Genomic DNA, 10,021 nt, shown 5'->3' on the forward strand with positions numbered 1-10,021 from the left:
AGACTTGACTTGCTACACTTTTGTAGTATATGTTGCATTTCAGAGCCAGCAAACGGGAGATGGTAAGAGATGGAATAGCCTGTCCTGTATATTTGATTGAATTAGCTGTAGCAGAAAAAAATATAGTTAACCCAGTGGCTTCCTTAAGATGAAAGAGAGCAAGCCCCCCCAAAAAAAGAACAAACGGAAAAAATAATGAACAAAAGAAAGTAAGAGCTTGTGACATAAAGTAAGAAAAATAAACAGCAGTTGACTTAACTATTTTGCATAAGATATTTACAAACCACAGCATATTACTGTTTGCTTTATGCATTTTCACATCCTGCTCAGTTTAAAGCAGTAATTTTCTGCAAGGACAACAGAGGGAAAAAAATGCTTTACACTGCTTATATTAATTACATTTTTTCATTACCCGTCATGTTTTCTACAGGCTTGTGTATTATTACTGTAAAATGTAATGAAACAGAAAAAGAAAAAAAAGAATGGACTTCTGGGAAATTTTCCAATTCTTGAAATGCAATGTTAATTGAGAGCTATTTTTAGGTCATCACAGATAGAGCTGAACCCATTGCCATCAGTGCACACAATGGGGACAGCCCAGGTGCAACACAGACTGGGTGAGGGTATCAGTTTCTACTGATGGAGAAAAGGGGAGAGAAGCAAACTCCCCAGAGGGGAGGCTCTTGGTAGGTTTGGGGCAGCTTCTATTTCCTGACATAAAGTTCTCAAAGCACGAAATGAACGGGAAGGGTACAGAGCTGGCATGGGTCCAGGACCTGCCGGAACCATGGGTGCTCCAGAAGGAGACCCAGTGGCTCCTGTGACAAGAGGGCAAAGCAAATGAAAGTGAGAAGCTCTCTGCTTTGGTGGCTGACTTCCAGCTCTGGCATGGAGGGCACTCTGAAAGTCAGCATAAAATAAAGTCCCCCAAAATGTATCAGAAATGTGATCCCTTTAATTTATAGATCTCCTAAAAGGCTGCCAGAAATCAATTATTTTAATTTGTATATAGCAAAGCCATGGACTGATTCAAGTTCTTTTGAAGTATTTTTAAACAGCCATTGCACAAAGCCATCCTCTTTCCCATATGCAAAAAAAAATGAATTGAAAACCACAATTTCTCACAGTGGCTTTGATCGCGAGAAAAGACACACAGGCCTCTGCAAGCAAATCTGAGGCCCCCCGCTAAGTCCTTTAACTGGGTACCTTTACTGTTGGTCCCAAGAATCACTGCAGTTCTCCCTGCATTATCTGCCTCCTTTCCCAAAGAGCGCAGGGAAGGTGTTTGAGCCAATAACAGCTTGTGAAGACCGGAGGAAATGCTTACTGCTACTTGCGGGTGGGTGGAGGTTCCCTTTGAAACAGGAGAAGTGGAAAATCTTTGATGTGCACTTACCAAGGCCAAAATGAAAGGGGAGAGAGCATCCCATGTGGGGGAAGCCACTGTTATCGCCACAAAGCTGTTCTGTTTTACACAGCGCTACTGTAAAAGCAAGAGCCTAACGCAAACATTTCAGCAGCCATCTTCACTTGCCAGGTAACATGTTATGGAAACATTGAGATTAACCCAGAGAGTTTTCTACCCACTTTGGTCCCATGCATGTAACAATCTCAAAAGGCGGTCATGGCCAGATGATGGGATTACCAAGACTGACCTCTGGTTCTTCTGTAGGCTTTGGTGCTACTGGAAAGCTGGTAAGTATAGGAGACACCTCTCCACCCATATTGTCCCAGATCATCAAGGCCTTTTTGGGGTGGATCCTAAACAAAGGCACTTAAGCACCCAAATTCCTGAGGTGATCTGATCCTTTTCCATCTATAACATGTAGCTTGCATCCTGTATTTTCTTTGTTCACTACAAGTTTCTTTGCTTTTCTGTGGATCTGTCAGCCTGCTCACCAGGCTCGCCCCTTTTCCAATCTTAGCTCAAGAATCCCCAATATACCCAAGGGCTCCATGAAGCAGCAGGCATCAGTGCTCCTCTGGGTCTGGCAGTGTGGCTCACCTTGACCTGAGCAGTAGCATGGGCCTCAGCTATTCGTCATCGATTTGTACTCACTGCCTGCCTATTTTCAAACCTCTGCTGTACCCAGCCATAAGCTATGACTTATCAAAACATACTACCTTAGTGCATTCCAGATGTGTTTCTTCCTCCCACCCCCAGCAGATTTGACACTGGTATAGAAATGTTATGGATTTGACTGGCAAGGTCTAGATGGATTTAAGAAAAAAAAAAATACACACACAAAGCAAAGCAAAACACAAACTGAAGAGTTAGTTTGCTCTCGAAACATCTCTAGTGCTAAGATAGAAGTGATAAATCATAAATATAAGCCAACATGATTTTCTCTTATCTGACATATTGAATTAAGACTGTTGAGCTCAAACACTTAGAGCAGAATTGACAAACACTTCCTTTTAGGAATGCTGCATCAAAGCTATTAACTTTTATAGTCAGAGACCATTTAGAGCCAAGGCAAGGCATGTGCATTAGCACACTCTGCCACTCACCCAACAAAAGGCATGCGAGCTGGGATACTCTATTAGCAAATCAAGAAAGTCCTGCTCCTATTGACCATGCTTGTCCTGCCTCCAGTAGTGGTGCCAGCATTTGGACTTTAGTTTGCCAGGCCAAGGTGGCTCCAACTTGTTGTAGCCTCACTGTGGCCCTTAGCTCATTATTGGCTTGTCAGCACTATACTTCATCAAGACTGACAGATAACCCCATACTCTTGTATCTCATCGTGACAGGCTCCTTTTTGTTTTCAGACTTGAGTTATTCCCTTTTGCTAGGAAAATTGATCTGGATCCATAGCTCTCTGATTGAAAGTCACATTTTTCTACAAAGGACTCAGCTTTGTTCTTTCACGAGGCTTCAGTTCTCCTCAGCACCCCAAGTTGCTCTCCTTGTAGGTGGTGGCCCAGAAATGGCAGGGCTCCTTTGCAGGCCCAAGCAGGTGAATTTTTTAGTGGAATGACAAGAGGAAATGGTGGAGGGCATGGAAGGAGCTAAGGGACTCATGAGGCCACAAAGTCTCCTGGTGCACGGACAGTTTAACTCAAGCCAGCTAGATCCTACCACAATGCCCCTGTGGCCACGGCTCCCATGTGAGTCAGCCCCTCAGTGCACCAACTACTGGGGAAAGGGCAATAAATGAGTTATTCCAAGTCAAAGCCACTGCGTAGATCAGGGAGTCAGCATTAAAATGGAAATTCCGACTTGAGATGATGTCCTAAGATACATGTAGCCACTGATGTCCATGGGAATTTTGTCATTGCTTTCACCTGAAGTAGGATTTCATCTCTAGGAGCTTTCATTTTTCCAGTTGATTAGCTGGCACCTGTCCTCTGCTGAAAGACGGTAGCGGTGCACCTGAAGAATTGCAGTAATAAGCCAGTCGAGGAGGCTTTGCAGGATGGACCCATGGAGACTGCAGTCATTTGACTGGATCAATAGGTGGGATTTCATCAGAGAGAGGGGATTCAAATGTCACTTTGAAAATTTCACTTCAATGTGTTCATTTTCTGTTACAGCTGTGTCAGGAATGGCCTGTAGATTTAAACTCTGACTCAGAGCAGGAGAAATGAGGATCCATTAATTCTTATGAAAAAAATGCCATTCCAGGCCATAGCCCTAACATAAATGAATTTGGCATGTCCAGGAGTGGACCATCACTTCCATGATGAAATCAATGGATATAATTTAAGCTTTGGTCAGACGAGGCCTCAAGCTTGCAGACCATGCACCAAATGTTTATTAGTGTTTAGAGGGTCAGACAGCTACTGACTGCAGCACAGAGCTCTCAAAAATTTTGTTGTCTCAATCCCAGGAAGCAACAGACAACAGTTCTTAAATATGTCTCAGGCTTTAAGATTTTCAGAAGCTCTTGTGTTCCCAACTCCCATAGGCAGAAAGGAGCCTGGAAGCTTTAAAAAACAGAAGTAGGTACTGATCTGCATCCAGAGGTGCTCTAGTATCTGTGGAAATTTGCTTCTAATTTATCCAACAGCCCCATCTTTCTGGGTCACATTTAGGACCATGAGCACTTTTCATGGCCCTGCTCTGCAAAATCTGCTCCCTTGCAGAGGGTTGAGGGTAAAAAAGGAAAGACAACAAGTTACGGACCCCAGCTGACAAAAACATGCCATAAGCAGGGATGTGCAAGTCAGGGTGTTAAAAAGATGCCGTTGGTATACTTCAGCTGCAGAACCCAACCAAAATGGGGAAACTACATCTTCCAGTTTGATGTTTTTGCAGGTGCAAAGATCCCCAACCTGCCTCCCCACCCCGTTGTGTCCGCTGCAGCAGGGATGTGCCAGGCAGCATGGCCCAAACGCTGGGGCTCACAGACTTCGACTGCCACCATGCCAACACCCAGCTCCCGTTACACCCCGAGCACTGAGCTGTGGAACTGGGTGTCCATGCTTACACACAGCCCATTGGGGTCGGGAGCTGACCCCTGGCCTCTCTGATTTGGCTCGGTACGTCACACTTTAATCCTACCATTTTCCTCGAGTTTTCCTAACTGTAGTATTCCTGGGTATCATCAGTGTAAATTTCACCTCCCAAGTAACTCCTCAAACCCAAGCATATCCCTGTTTAAATACCAGGATTGGGATGAAGAATACTCTTCTTAAATGGTATCCTTTGAAATGGGGCACTGTGCATGAAAAGGCCTGCCAGCTTCCCGTCAGAAGGGTGAGCTGAGGCGGGGGGGCTGGAAACACTGACCGCAGCCAATTCCTTTTTTTTTTTTTTTCTATTTGTTAATCCACTTTGTCCAAACAATATGAACATTTGGTGCATTTAGCTCTAAATATGTCAAATGCTCCTTTAGGAAAGAACTTCCAAAACCTAAAATCATCTTTTAAGATCAAATTTATTGCCAGAGCTCAAAATGATTCTTCTCTATACAAATAAACACACACAGACTTGCGTACTTCATCTGCACTGCAGGAATTGTCCTGGGATAGCACTGTGCTATCTATGGAGCCCTGCTGCAAAGCCCGGCTTTCTGATACCAAAAGAGCACTGCAAATATTAACACATTGTTGAGAGTGGGGGAAGGAAAAAAAAAAAGCAAGAATGATTATCCCAAGAATATAACAAATCTAAAAATAAATTGGCTTCATTTTCACCTATGGCAGACCAATGGGGGTAAAACAACTTTAATTAGTGTAACAGGACAATAGGAATGAAATTGGCTTGGTCACAAGATTTTTGCAGGATGACACTGATGGTATTACTATCCAACTTCAAAGATTTGGAAAGATGTGGCTGCTAACACTAGAGAATAGAAACCTGTTTTTCATCAACTAGGCTGGCCTGACAAATTAAGTCTGTGGAGTCATTAGATTAAGATAAGAGCTTATCTCCTAGACTGACATTTATTCAGAGGTTTTTATGCTGCTCAGCTAGTAATTAGTGCAGTTGAATTTTTAACACTGCTTTGTCCAGTCACTTTACAAATCTGAAATATATGCAGTTTTTATTAAAAAAAAAAAAATCCGAGAGTACAAAATTATTAGCTTGGAAATGTTTTAATTCTAGAAAAGTTGAGATGATGCTAAAAATCTTCAAGCAGGTCAGAAATGCTTCTGCTTTTTACTCATTTCCATATACAGATTGAGAGGCCCCTTAAACTAAATTTTTAGGCACTAAGCAGCAGATATCTGTAGCAAATCTGTAATTTCTTTCATGCCCTACCATTTTGTAATTTTGCTGCTTTCCAGGGGCAAGAATCCAGTGGAGGCTGCACTCTGCTCATTAATGCCTGTCTGCCTCCTTCCACACTCAGGCTGGGATTTCTAGGGGGGAGTTTCAAAAGGATTCTTCTCTCATATGTCTGATTTCATGGGATAAGGTTTATTTTTTCTGTCTTGATTTTCTTGTAGTAACAGATGGATTGTTCCACAGAAAACCAATGCATTACTTTTGGACACATGTTTTAACATGGTGTTAGACTAACAAATCTCTTCAAAAAAAAAAAAGTTCACTTTGAGTGACCAATGATCAGAATTGGAATAATAATTAGTGATGAAATGGGTGAAGATTTTTTTTAATGAACTTTGACTTTTTTATAGCTGTCCTATTATTACTGTTACAATGCTTATTTCGTCCAAAATGCAACCATCTCAGCATCCACAGCTGTAACTGTTAGAAATACAGACAAGGAGAGTTTGTACTAGGAAGTTATGGTTCATCCAACTACTTCAGTTCTTTATTCCTATGATTACTGGCTTCCCCCTTGCCCCCAAAGAAAAAAAAAATAGCAGGGACTCTGGAAAGACCCAGACGACCTCAGCCTGCCTGTTTGCAAAACAGACCATTCACCTGTGCACGTTACACCCTACTGCCAAGACCCCTGGCACCAGGGCAGCCGGCCACACCACCTTTGCCCCTCTCCTGAGCCTGCAGTGGCAGTGGTGGAGCAGGACGTGGGTGCTGAGGCCACCTGGAACCAGGGTCTGTGTGCCAGTGTTTCATGTCTGCTGCTGTGGGTTTGGGTTTTCCTGACAATTACATGACCCCACAGCACCAGAGGAGTTAGGCACCTGGTGCAGTGGGAGAGGGCAGGCACGAAGAAGCAGGGATATCAAGGCTTGCACAGACAGGAGAAAAACCCTGCTGCCCTCCCCTTCCCGAGCCAGAGCCACCACCTAGGCCTGCCGTGACTCCTGTTTTCAGGCAGACGCTCTCAGGCCTCTCTGACAGAAAGACCTGCAGCACTTCCCAGTGTGAAACCCTGCCACTGGGCATCCCACCATCCCCAGACTGCAGGTGAGACCTCAGCCTGTGGTTAGGAGCACCAAGAGGTGGAGACAGACAATATCATAGGCTGGTTTGGTTTGGTAGGGGCCTCTAAAGATCATCTAGCTGAAATGATACATGTGGCAATGCTCATGAAGTGGCTGCGAAGAAATTTGCGTCAATCTGACCACTTGCATCAGTCCCCCCAGAGCTCCGAGCACCGTTTGGCAGACAGCCCTTTTCTCCCCTCTGAACTGTAGCTGTTGATGCTGCCTTTGCTATCTCCCAAGTCAAAAATCCCACAGAATTGCCAAGTACAGCTCACTTCCCTGCCGGGACGGCCCAACAGAGCGCAGAAGTGGAGCCCAGGCCTGGCCCTTGGGTGTCTGTGAGGGGAAAATCCAAATTCTGATTTCTCTAGGGACAAGCATGGCCTGAGTAGAGGGAGGAAGGAGTTGAGCTCAGGCTCCCTGGGGTTTGTGGCAGCAGCATCCCCATTTCCCTTTGTTCCCCCGTGCTCTGCGTTGCTGCAGAGGCTGGACGGTGTCAGCACTGGCCCAGCAAGCTCCAGTGTGGCTGTTAGATGAAGGGGAAAGCTGTCATCACCACACAGACACACAACCAAAGAAAGCCTGTGCCTTTGAGCTAAAGAGACAACTAATATGAAGCTATAAGCATCTTCTTTTGATGGCTGTGGAGATAGCACACAGGCATCTGTCACAGCTGTCCATCAACAGCGCTGCCTCATGGGGCAGTTCCCAGGCCCGGAGCCGCTCCAGCCACCTCAGCCAGCCGCCTGTCCATGGGGCCTCAGCTCGTGGCCTGCCGCCATCCTGCACCTCCATGAGCGATGCCGCTGTCCTGCACCTGTGCCTTGGGTCAGCGGTTTAAAGACAGCTGCTGCTTGATGGCGTACACAAAATGAATTACGGCCCTCGGTTACGGCCTAAGAGTCTGGAGACTGAGACCTTCACTGACCCCACACAGGAGGCCAAGGGCTGGCAGGAGCACAAGCAAAGGAGAAGTCCCGCCAGGTCAAGGGAAGGGGCATCACAGGCTAATAAACTCCGTTACCACAAGGAGAACTTTGTTCAACTTCTGATGCCAGAAAGGACTGCCTGGACTGGCAGGTAAATCTCCCTGAAGATAGAGGAAATGGAGGTTAGAGCACCATATTTATCTCCAGCTACTTAGTAAATAGTGAGATGCTGCAAAAAGAGAAATGGAGTTTTAGCAGCAGGAAGGTGTCGCTGAATGGCAATAAGAGCACAACCACCCTTTGCTCTGCCTGCTGTCGGAGGTGCCCCGCTCTCAGGTGGATGATTGCTCTTCAGCACTTGGCCAAGGTCAGACAGGTGAGAGAATTTTTTCTCAAGTTTCTAGCATTCCTAAGCAATTTCTAAAATGAGAGAAAAGGCCAATTACTTCTGTTAACTGGCAAATACGTAGGCAGTGCCAACGTAAATGGCTGTCTGTTACTTAGACTTGCTCTGATTTTATTTTGACAGCTTTGGGCTTTTAGGTTTGGCACAAGAAGTAGCCACGTCCCAGTTTAAAAAAATTGCTTGCCCTTTTCAACTGGATTCCATAGGCTCAGGCTTACCCCTGGTAAATGCTTCACAGTGCCATAAATTACGCATCGAGTTCCACACAAACTTCCTCTACTCCCTGAAATGAAGGTGAACATTCGGTAGCACAAAAACGTGATGTAGCCATCCAGCTGTTTGTGTTTCCCTCAGGCATTCAATACTTCCCACAAATAACTACACTTTGCAGTTCTATAACATACATCCTGAGACCCTACGGGGCACCACAGAGGTGGAGTAAATGCCTCGATTTCTATGTTGTAGGTGCTTAGCACTTCTGAAATGCAAGTTCAAGGCTGGTTGTGCCGAACATCTAAGCTTGGAGAAGTCTTTGTGGAAAGCTGATGGAAATGATGTGCTTAGTCACTGGTGGGCAGTCGGTGGTCAATGCGACCGCTGGAGGGGGTTCCCTCACCGCACAGAAGGACATCCCTCTCCAGTAGCCGGAGATTTACGCATGTTATTTTTCTGTGGTGCAGTATTCATTAAGCACCTTGCCATGACATGCCATTGCCAGTCTGCCAAATCCTGAGCAAATCACATCCTCTGTTCTTCTGTAGCAGATCTGTGAGATAATCTATTACAGATTAATCATTTCAGTCTTATGGTGCAAAGTCAAAAATAAATTGGGGTTATGAAGCTGGAGGGGAGCCACTTGGGGGGTGGTGTGTTCTCATTGATGCTCCTTATTTGACTTTGAAAACAGTGTCACAATGAGATTTTTGGAGCTGATTGTTACCCCGTGGAATCCAAATCACAAGGTAAAAATGTTGTGGACTAAGTCTTTATCTCCACAAATATCAGCTCAATGTTGAACTGCAGATGATTTTCAGGCTGTTTCCTTCCCTCTCTTCACAACATGAAATATATCTGGGCTGATCCATTACATCTCTTTAGAATAATAGATGGCAGAAAAATAAATAGAATAAAATAAAAGCCAAACAATTTTAAGGACTGAATATCTGCTGGAGATGGAGGTATCCAACCCAGAAAAATAATACAGGCCAGGAATACAGCCAAATATACTATATGAAAATATTCATTTGCATCATTTTAAATATTCCCTAACAATTTATAAGCTCCTAAATGTCAGGCAGTGAGTAATTTGCCTAGTGCCATAGTTCCTTGTTACACTCCCAGATGAATTGCAGCAGGTCCCTGGTGTCTAAATCGGAGCAGGGGTCAGTGCACAGGGAGAGCTCATTGTCCCTGTGCAGCTCCCTGATCTCTTCTGCAAGATAGGAAGAGCCAAAATCCTCTCCAAATTGGGTATGAGTTGAGAAATGAGACATTTAGTTCCACCTGTGCAGCTATGAACCATCCTCCTAGACAGGAAGGCTTTATCCTACCATCAGTTATTGAATGCAAAACTACAGTGACTTCATGACGCACTTTACCTTCAGAAGGATGGCAGAATATTGCAGGGAATACAAGGAATGGAAAAACACTATTTTCATTTTCAGTTTCTTTTGCTTGGGTGCAAAGTAAATCAAACCAGGCTCCATGCTGAGTGATATATCATATAAACCTTCCATGTGATATGTATCCAACGATTTGTTTTTCACTACGGTAGCTTTTCGCAATCCATAAGTCAGATGGAACGTAGCTGAGATTTCCTGGCTTGAAATGCAAAGCAATTTTTTTAAGACATGCTGGTGTTTTTTCCATACTAAGAACAGTTGCT

This window comes from Cygnus atratus, chromosome 8, assembly GCF_013377495.2.
Source record: "Cygnus atratus isolate AKBS03 ecotype Queensland, Australia chromosome 8, CAtr_DNAZoo_HiC_assembly, whole genome shotgun sequence".
Classification (NCBI taxonomy): Eukaryota; Metazoa; Chordata; class Aves; order Anseriformes; family Anatidae; genus Cygnus; species Cygnus atratus.